This window comes from Helianthus annuus, chromosome 15 (genome assembly GCF_002127325.2).
Source record: "Helianthus annuus cultivar XRQ/B chromosome 15, HanXRQr2.0-SUNRISE, whole genome shotgun sequence".
NCBI lineage: Eukaryota > Viridiplantae > Streptophyta > Magnoliopsida > Asterales > Asteraceae > Helianthus > Helianthus annuus.
In genome coordinates this window covers 6380544-6391713 of record NC_035447.2, presented here as the reverse complement: position 1 = coordinate 6391713, position 11170 = coordinate 6380544, and positions in this window count along the sequence as shown.

Sequence of the window (11170 nt, the reverse complement as noted above, 5' to 3'; positions counted from 1 at the left end):
GGATTGCCCGACTCCTCAACAGCATCCTCCCAAGCAAAACAAAGAAGACAGAAGACTGAACACGCCCCGTGCTCAGCGAGCACGGGGCCGTGCCCAAGAAGCAGTAGAAAAGACAAACTAATAGAAGCTTTTATTGCCCACCACGGGGTCGTGCCCAGCGGACACAGGGGCGTGGTCAGAGTGCTGCAGGCGCATTTATTGTAATTGCGAATTACAATAAATGAAGAGAGGGAGTGTCAGACAGACACGGGGCCGTGCCCAGGCTTCTGTTCAGCCTATAAATAGGAGTGCTTGGAGCCATTTCAACTCATCCCTTGGCACACCACCTCTCTCACACTTCACCCACCACCCACCACCATCACAACACCATCATCCACCACCATCATCCATTTTCCATCATAGAGTGTGTGAGTCGTCTCGGGATCCAAGATTGATCGTAAGAGTGATAGAAACTATCACTAGTGAACCACCCCTCCTGCCCTAATATGCGCATAAATTTTCAACTCCTAAGACGCGTTGGAACGGATACTAATTTAGAGGTGTCGAATGCGCAAGGCGGTCGGGTGTAAAAAAAAACATTTTCAAAAAATAAATAACTACTTACACAAAATTAAAATGGTAATATCTAAAATAAAATAAAATAAGCCTGTAAATGAATACAACGAGGGGAACGTCCGTGACTTCGCGTTGTCCGTTTAACTTTAATTGAATCAATTAATGAACGAACACTTAAACAAACGAAATTTCTTATTCTTAAACAAACGAAATTTCTTATTCTCATTCGTTAAGAAAATGAACTTGTATGTATGCTTTTGTCCATTTGTTAATGTTGTAATTTGTAAATGGACACACAAAAAGCCAACCACTTTTAAGTCTAAATAGTAAATAAATATCATCACTAATGTAAATAAATAATTTTACAGTTAACCTCGTGTTTCTTAGTGGTTAACCAAATAAGCAAATAAAAAAAGATGTTGATTTAATTTAATGAGAAAACGGACATCCTGTTGAACGGGTCATGACTGAACAATTAATTCGTTTACAGGCCTGACAAAATGAAAAGACCTTAATATAAAATTAGTGTGTTATTGTCAGATATAGATTACAAAATTTTTTATATAATTTCAATTAGAATATTTTTCTGATATAACGGTATAAGAGGTTTTGAGCCACTTTCGACTTGTTTGTTATACATTTATACCTATACTCATTAACTCATTTGACTCGTTTAACCTGTGAGTCTAAATATAATGGTATAAGAGGTTTTGAGCCACTTTCGACTTGTTTGATTGTTATACATTTATACCTATAACCCATTTGACTCGTTTAACCTGTGAGACTTGTTAGAGATCAAATACAAAATGAATCCAACTCATTCATAAGTAATTGTCACCACTCACTTCTAGCATCAGCAATAAACAATTAAACATCTCAAGTGTTACATAACATTGTTTTGGTTCCACCCGTCTTGACATGGTCTGAAGATCTACAATCACTTACATGTTTATGAATGTCAAATATCCAAGAATGACACTCAATGATTATATTGGCCCATTGACATTGGCGGATCTTAAACTTAATATTGAGGGAAAATCCAATATTTTGCACTATAAAAAAAAACAAAAATTTTCGGTAAAAATAACACTACGAAGTGAAAAAAACAAGGATACCAAGGACCCCCTGCCCATGAGAAGCCCCGCCACTGCCCATTGATATTTATGTTTATAACATCCACTATTAAAAAGACGCGATTTTGATACAAAACATTATGTAAAAATTGTTGCATTTGTCACTTAGGAGTAATAATTAGTTTCGGAATTTCAAAACGTTATTCATAAACTTTTCTCTAACTAGAGTTTAAATGTTTAAAAGAGGGTTCTAATTGCGGGGCTATAAAAACCCTAACCGAAGTTGAATATATTACCCAAAATTCTTTTTGGTTTCACCTGAACCTGAATTACATAATGTCAAAAAAAAAAAAAATAAGAGATTCGATTAACACAAGAACCTTCACGAACCAATGATTAACATTATTGAAAGAACCTTGACGATTACAGCGAACAAGAACAAAATATACAATTTACAATCAACTCTCAACCCTCAAACAATGAGATTATCTCAACACTAACACAGAGTCTAAAACTCTAGATAACTGATTCAAGACAAAACAGTGACCAATGAACAGAAACCCTAAGCGATGTTTAGAGAAAGAAACTAGAGTGAATTCTGGAAACAAGTATCTTGACCGAATGATAACAAGTTAGGTGAGAAAACTCTTATACCCGGGTGTTAAGTAGATCCCAACCCGGGCCTTGTAACAAAACCGCAATAAGCCCAAAACCAAAGCAGCAACCTAACATAAGTCGAAGCTCAGTAAGTTGTCCAGTATCCAGCAGTCAACTTGTCCAGTATGTCCAGTTAACATCCAGCAACAACATGTAACAAAAAATAACCAAAATATTAAAAAACTGATACATAAGTCGAATGTATACATATTAAACTGATACAAGGTATATATATATATATATATATATATAATGTAAGTATCTATGAAAAACCCATTTAATCTAGAAAACTTGGCAAACCTGAATTGTGTGGTCAAGATTGATCCACATCATATCTTTAAACACATGTTAAAAGGGCAAATTAGTCATTTGTTCAAGCCATCATTTCACCCTCTTCCCCATCCCATCAAGTCATTTATTACCCATCATCTCATCACTTTTTTAAATCAAACAATATATACAGAACTTGCATCTCTTTCTTCCTTCTTTATCCCCCATTCCTTTCTTCTTCAAAAACCCTAATTCCTTTGCTTACTCCCATCTTTCATGGCTGATTTTCAGGCATCAATCCATCACCTTTTTAGTCAAAACCCAACCCCACATTTTAAACCCCCATTTTCTTTCTACCTCAACTGTTTCTCTCTCAACATTCAAAACCCCAAAACCCACCGGAGAAGAAGAAGAAAGCACTGCAGATCCAAACATTGCCGACGATCATTTGAGCACAAAATTGTACGGCGATCATTGGAGAAACAAGAAAAAACGACGGTGCTTTTCATTTGGAGGAAAACCCTAGAGATGAGAGCCACATTTTCGGTTGTTATCATCCGGTAAATGTCACCGGAAATGGAAGAAATCAAGAAGCAAGTGCAGAACCAAGTAAGTTTCCTCCGTTTTTCCGATAAATGTCGCCGGAAATGTAGTTATTACGGTTTTTTTTCCGATGATTGACGGAACAGACAACCATCTGTCTCATCGCTCGTCGATCGGTAGGTGTTTAGCTTCGAATGTCTCGTGTTTTTGCGACTTTTAATCTGATACAAAATTGTTAGTTGTTTTGAATGAGAGTACAAATATGTGTCTTCTTGTTCATAACTGATGTTGTGATTTTTTATAAGATTTCAAGTAGGATCCCATGACAACTGTTATGTGCTTAATTGGTTTATTAGAGAGTTGGTTTTATAAAAGTTAGGATTGAGATGTTCACTTGGCTGAGATAATGTTGAATTCGAGTTTTGTTATATGCTAAGGATGTTGACTTAATATTCTAGGGGACGAAAGGTTGCTTGATGAACTGTTGGTTTGTTTGCTTTTTTGTTTGAAAACATGTTGAGAATAATGGGCATAAACTGTGTAGGAGACTGTGCAATTTCAACTCAGAAAAACAGATTAGGTAACATGTGTTAACCCTGTCTTATTTTTATCAAATTAGGTAACATGTATTAAACCTGCATTATTTTTATCAAAAACATATTAGGTAAACCTGTCTTTATTAGGGTAACATGTGTTAAACCTGTCTTATTAGGTAAACATATTAGAGTAACATGTGTTAAACTTGTCTTATTTTAATCGAATTATAACATATAAGAGATTAATACCGATGTACTTGTTTTGTTCATAGGTGAATGGTTGTTTTGTGTTCAAAATGAAGATGGCTATCAAGAAGCAAAGCATAACTAGATTTTAACTTATAATAGTTTTTGGATCATTTTTATATATTTAAGTTCACATAAAACACTTTTGCCACTTTTGTTACCTTATGTATTACATTACAACTTCCAGGAACCAACTGAAGATGTTACATATGTTAACATAAGTAGATTCTCTTAAAATCTGAAGAAGTATTACATCTCGTAAAGAGGAGTATTGTTGAACGTAATATAACATTACATGTACCACATAACATCATTAAAAGTAAACCATAAAAATGTTGTTGTAAACCATTCAATGAAACACGTAAACTATAATGTCAGAAAAGGGTAATATAACATTAAATGTTACCCATAACATCATTAAAAGGTAATATATAAAAATGATACAAAATGTATAAACTTCATAATTTATTCGGAATATCTCGTTATTTTACAAATAAAAAGTCGTGTTTTTTTTGTGGGATAATTAGCTACATATGTAGTAACAAAGTTACACAAGTTACTTATAGTTACCCCAACCCTTTTTAGACACAAAGAGGGGTTGCACATTTGTAATACATGTTTGTAACATGTGTTACACTAGAGAGGTAACACATGTATAGCCACTTTACATATGTTGCATAGGAGATTAATAAGTTTTAACTATAGAAGATTAATATTGATGTACTTGTTTTGTTCATAGGTGAAAAGATGTTTTGTGTTCAAGATGAAGATGGTTATCAAGAAGTGAAGCCCGCCGAAGCATTACAACGCATCATCAGGTTTTCGTGGTGACGATGGTGTTTTTTTGGTTGGCTGCTATGTGTTGTAAAGATGGATGTTGCTGTGATGACCATTTTTAGAAGCATTACAACTATTGATATAAAATTCATTTTTATTTTCATTGTTAGTATGAATACGGATGTTGTTGGGAAGGCAATTTTTTTTGATGCAACAACTATATGTAACATGTGTAACAGTGACGTTGTAACACATGTAAAACCTATACATAACATGTGTAAGATGGTTATACACGTGTTACATATGTTACCCCATGTCACGGCCCCCGACTGGTTTGACCCGTTTCAGGAGCCGCGGGACAGAAATCCTGCGGTATTTAATTTAGGCGACAGCGGAAATCTTTTTAAAACAGGATCTTTCAATATTTGAAACTGCCTGTTTTATATAATTTAGGGATAAAACCCTGTAATTTACAATAAGATGATTTCACTGGGAAATCTTTATTTTACAAAACATGTTTCTTTATTTATTTACATTGAGCCACTTTTCTAAGCTTGTAGTGCTTCTTGGCACTTTTCTTTCTTTGCTCACAACATATCACCTGAAACATGTTTGAAAAAGGTTTTGTCAGCGGGGAAATACCGAGTGAGTTCATTCAGGTTTTAGGAAATGACCCATAGTTATAAATTACAGCATAAGAGCGATTACAATGGTTCCTATCCTATCTTTATCTGTCTTTCTGTCACAATGGTGACAAGTCACAATGGTGACGATAGTCATACCACTATTAGGTCAATGAACTCTAATAGTGACGTTCCTCCCTAGTAGGTCAATGAACCTAACTGGGAGAAATAGTAATGTGCACAATACCCCACTAACCAATAAATCAAGATATCCACGACTTAGTCCCTGTAATTATAACACTTTGAAAATAATTTGGAGTATTGTTAAAACAGTTGATAAAAAGAGAATGACTCACCTTGCAGATTTAACGAGCAGAATATAAGCCTACTGATTAGCCTTGTTAACCTAATTTAAATAACCATGCGCACAAAACCGGGTTAATAATCAATACAACATTTACGATAACTCACGAGATCAAATTCTCACAACGAACGACAAAGTGCGATACTTAAACATCCATCGATTTAACGACGAATGACAAAGTATAACCCTAATGTGGGCGGCACTTAAACATCCATTGGATATATTGATCGGTCGGAAAATGAATCGTAATAACGATCGAGTTATTACCCTGATTGTGGCAGCACTTCGTGAATTAGTGTGTGTTGTGGACTGATTTAACTATAACTCGACGTCAATTGAGAATTTGAGCGTCGTTTTAATCACAGAAAGCTAGTGCCAATGTCCTCTATTTATACCCAAAATTTGGCCTCGCTTACGGACCGTAAGCCTGATCCCTTACGGTCCGTAAGGGACACCTAAAAGGCCTAGGCTTGCCACTTGTGGGAGTAGCCTAGATGAGTCAGAATTTGGTCCAATTAGACTTAAACAACGTTTTAAGTAGATAAACATCCAACTAGGGTTTGCCCCCCTTGAGTTTTAGGGGCCCTGATCCTGATCCTGATTGTTCCGGAAATTTTAGGGTTAATGCAGAATTACTTGGGTGTCTCAATTGTGTTTTCCTAATTGACTTATTATCATTCTAAGTATTGATTTTAGTGAGAGTTGTTACACCCCATAGTGTAACATATGTTACAAACATGTGTTACATATGTCAGCCCGTTTGGTGTCAATTTAAACTTAGTAAAATTACATATGTAACAACATTACATCATCCAAAATGTCATATAAGTAAACAAACAAGTAATATTAGTAAAATTACATATGTAACATACGATGACATACATGGAGTTACATGTCTTACATAAGTGGTAACGTATGTATACTCATAATATACACATTACACCCTTATGTTAGAGACTCTGGCCTACAACCTGAGTATACACGTGTTAATGTGTTTTTTAACCTCATGGTGTTATATTAGGAAGTTACATGTAACACAAGTTACATTTGAAGTGTTTTCACCCTTATAAATTTTCCTTTTCCATCTGTTTATGTGTTATATTAGAAAGTTAAATGTAACACAAGTTACATTTGAAACTCGTAACACAAGTTACATTATTAAATGGTGGGATTATGGCATAAGTTACATATCCTGATCTTCTTACACCTTCGTGTTTTTTTACTCCATTAATGATGTAATATTGTTGGATTGTACACCACTTTATACTCCTAATACATGCAACACTGCTTGGAACATTTGTTACATGGTTATATATTGGGATCTTTGTTCCACCCTCATCTTACAAAGGTTTAAACATATCAAAACCCACTTCATATTGGTTTAACATATGTCACAGTTATTTTAATGTGTATAAATTGTCACAGTTAGCCTTACCCTACGTAATTATCGCTCCCACCACTTTTATAGATCAATTGAGTGATGAGTATGGCGACTTATCATGTCACAGCCAACGATCCCTATCTCCCGGGAACGGGCGGCCGTGAGCCAGTTTCGGTGGTATCACGTTTATTTATCCAATTTGGCAGCGGAAATTTTCATCAGGATCGTAGTTAGGAAATATTTAATCAGAGTAAACCACCACGTTTATAATATTAAACATATGGGTAAAAACCCAAGTTTTCAATACACACGTTTCATAGGAATAAATCCTATTTATTTAATAAAAACATCCATTTTATTCTTAGGTAACTTTATTGCCACTTTTCCAAGCCTTCAGTGCTGTCCAGCTGGCTTCTATTTGGCTTTCACATATTGTTACCTGAAACGCGTTTTAAAAACATTTTGTCAGTGGGAAATACTGGTGAGTGAATCCCAATTTAATCAAGTTTAAGTAAAAACCAATTTGCAGTATTGAGGGCACATCCGCAATTACATTTGTATCCAAGACATCACAATTAACATCAGTGGTACGGTCATACTCAACTTATGGGATGTTACCACGCCAGTAACCAATTTTGTATACAAAACCCCAACATACCCACTATAATTGTATTCTTTACAAATACTCAATATCTGGTTTGTATGTATTTAGTTAAGTGAGGTTTTGTAAAAACAGTTTACAAAAAGAGGATTACTCACATTGCTGTTTTAGGTTTTTCGTAAGGGTTTCCTGGAGATAATCTATAAATTACACAAATGCACGTGTGTTAGTATAATAACCCATTTTAACATTAGTAATACCCTCCCCGAGACGGCATTCCAACGACTACGTCGGGCAGAACCACGACAGCCGTTACGGAACCCTAGATAAATCGGGCAGCGTATCTAATACGTCTCCAGGGGTTATAATACTTACATCGTAGCAGAACCTCGCTATTTTTAGGGGATATTGAACTCGGGTATAATGCCCACTATTTAAAAGTGTAGAGAGACAGAAAGAAAATGAACGAAATGGACTGAAGGCCGTTGCCTTCTATTTATAGTGCTGAATTCGAGTCCCCACGCGGCCCGCGTGAAGTTTGGGCCGGGTCTACGCGGCCCGCGTCACAGTGGGTCAACGGCGTAGCTTGGCCCGCTCACCACTAGACTGGACACGGTGCTGACACGTGTCGGCTCCGTATCATGCCACAAATCAGGACGCGCGCGGCCTGCATGGACTTAAACGATTATGTACGCGGCCCGCCTAAACTAATGGATTTGGCTAAGTCTGGTTATCTCCTCGCGCGGCCCGCTTTAGCTTGAGGTGAGGCCCTACGCGGCCCGCCTCAACTTGATAATTATTGTTTTTATTTATTTTATATAGTATAATCTATTTTGGGCTCGGTTTTTCACATACGGGGTGCATATAAAGACAAGTTGATATATTTAAAATATATTAGGGTGTCGGAAATATTATGAGGATGTCTGTTTTACCGAGGGTTGTTATATCCTCCCCACCTTGTTTTAGAGCTCGTCCTCGAGATCTACTGGAACAAGTGTGGATATTTCTTTTGCATTTCTGATTCCAGTTCCCATGTGTATTCAGGTCCTCTTTTGGAGTCCCACTTTACTTTGACTAAAACTAGTCTCTTGTGCTTGAGATTCTTAATTTTCCTATCTTCAATTTGCAGAGGCCTCTCCACAAATTTGAGTTGCTCATTAAGCTCTATATCCTTAAGAGGTACTACGAGTGATTCATCAGCTAAACACTTTTTAAGATTGGATACATGAAATACATCATGTATTCCTGCCATTTCTTCTGGCAGTTGTAGCTGATAGGCTACAGGTCCTATTCTTTTAAGAATTTTGAAAGGTCCAATATACCTGGGACTTAGCTTTCCTCTTTTGATGAATCTTACCACTCCTTTCCAGGGTGAAACTTTTAATAATACTTTATCTCCCACTTGAAATTCTAATGGTTTACGTCTATTATCAGCATAGCTCTTTTGGCGATCACGTGCTGTTTTCAGTCGTTCCTTGACTTGAATAATTTTATCAGTTGTTTCTTGTACTATCTCAGGTCCAGATAATTGTTTTTCCCCAATTTCTGCCCAACAGACTGGGGTTCTGCACTTTCGTCCATAAAGTGCTTCGAATGGTGCAGCATTGATACTTGTGTGATAACTGTTATTATAAGAAAATTCTATTAAAGGTAAGTGTTCGTCCCAATGACCTCCAAAATCAATTACACAAGCTCTAAGCATGTCCTCCATTGTCTGAATTGTCCTTTCACTTTGTCCGTCTGTTTGAGGATGATAAGCTGTGCTTAGATTTAACCTGGTTCCCATTGCTTTTTGGAAACTTGACCAAAAATGAGAGGTAAAACGGCTATCCCTATCAGAAACAATTGATAAAGGAATGCCATGTAATGAAACAATTTCATTTACATACAATTTGGCTAATTGTTCCATACTAAAGGTTTCCTTCATTGGTAAGAAATGAGCTGACTTGGTTAATCTATCTACAATCACCCAGATTGTATCATTACCTTTTCTTGTTTTAGGCAATTTGGTAACAAAATCCATTGTTATCAATTCCCATTTCCAAACTGGTATTTCTAATTGTTGTAACAATCCTGAGGGTTTCTGATGTTCAGCTTTAACTTGTGAGCAAGTTAAACATTTAGAAACATAAGTTGCTACATCCTTTTTCATTCCTATCCACCAGAAATTTTTCCTTAAATCCTGGTACATTTTATCACTTCCTGGATGCATCGTATATTTAGACTTATGGGCTTCTTCTAATATACGGTGACGTAAATTTCCTAATTTAGGTATCCACATTCTCTTTTTATGGAACCTCCAAATTCCATCTGTTCCTTGTTCTAATTCCTTAATCATTCCTTTTAACTTTTCAGTATCCTCCTTGATTACTGATTTTTGTGCTTTTCTAATTTGATTGTTCAAATCTACTTGTAGATTTAATTTAAGAGAACGTATCCTTTTTGGCTTTTCGTGATATTTTCGACTTAAAGCATCAGCCACCACATTGGCTTTTCCTGCATGATACTGGATATCACAATCATAGTCACTAAGTAATTCCATCCAGCGTCTCTGTCTCATATTCAACTCTTTTTGCCCGAAGACATATCTTAAACTCTTATGATCAGTGAATATGGTAAACTTACTACCATAAAGATAATGTCTCCAAATCTTAAGGGCAAAAATTATGGCTCCTAATTCCAAATCATGGGTCGAATAATTTCCTTCATGACTCTTAAGCTGTCTAGATGCATAAGCTATAACCTTTTGACGTTGCATTAATACGCATCCATAACCTAATTTTGAAGCATCACAAAAGACTACAAAGTCTTCAGTTCCTTCTGGTAATGCTAATATTGGTGTATGGGTTAATCTTTGCTTAAGAATTCTAAAGGCTTCTTCTTGTTTTGGTCCCCATTCAAACTTAACAGATTTACAGGTTAACTTAGTTAAAGGAATGGCTATTCTAGAAAAATCTCGAATAAATCTTCTATAATAACCTGCCAATCCTAAGAAACTTCTAACTTCAGTTGGTGACTCTGGGGTTTTCCATTTGGTAATTGCCTCGATTTTTGTTGGATCTACATGAATTCCTTCATGATTCACCAAATGTCCGAGAAATTGCACTTGTTCTAACCAAAACTCGCACTTTGAAAACTTAGCATAAAGCTTTTCTTTTCTTAATAAACTTAAAAGTAAATGCAAGTGCTTTGCATGCTCTTCCTTACTTTTAGAGTAAATTAGAATATCATCTATGAAGACAATTATGAATTTATCCAAATATGGCTTACATATTCGGTTCATCATGTCCATAAATGCGGCTGGGGCATTGGTTAAACCAAATGGCATGACAGTAAATTCATAATGACCATACCTTGTTCTGAATGCGGTTTTAGGAATATCCTCTTCCTGTACCTTTAATTGATGATATCCTGATCTTAAATCGATTTTAGAGAAAAATCGAGCTTCTTGAAGTTGATCAAACAAATCATCGATCCTCGGTAATGGGTACCGATTCTTAATCGTGACTTTGTTCAATTCCCGGTAGTCAATGCACATACGCAT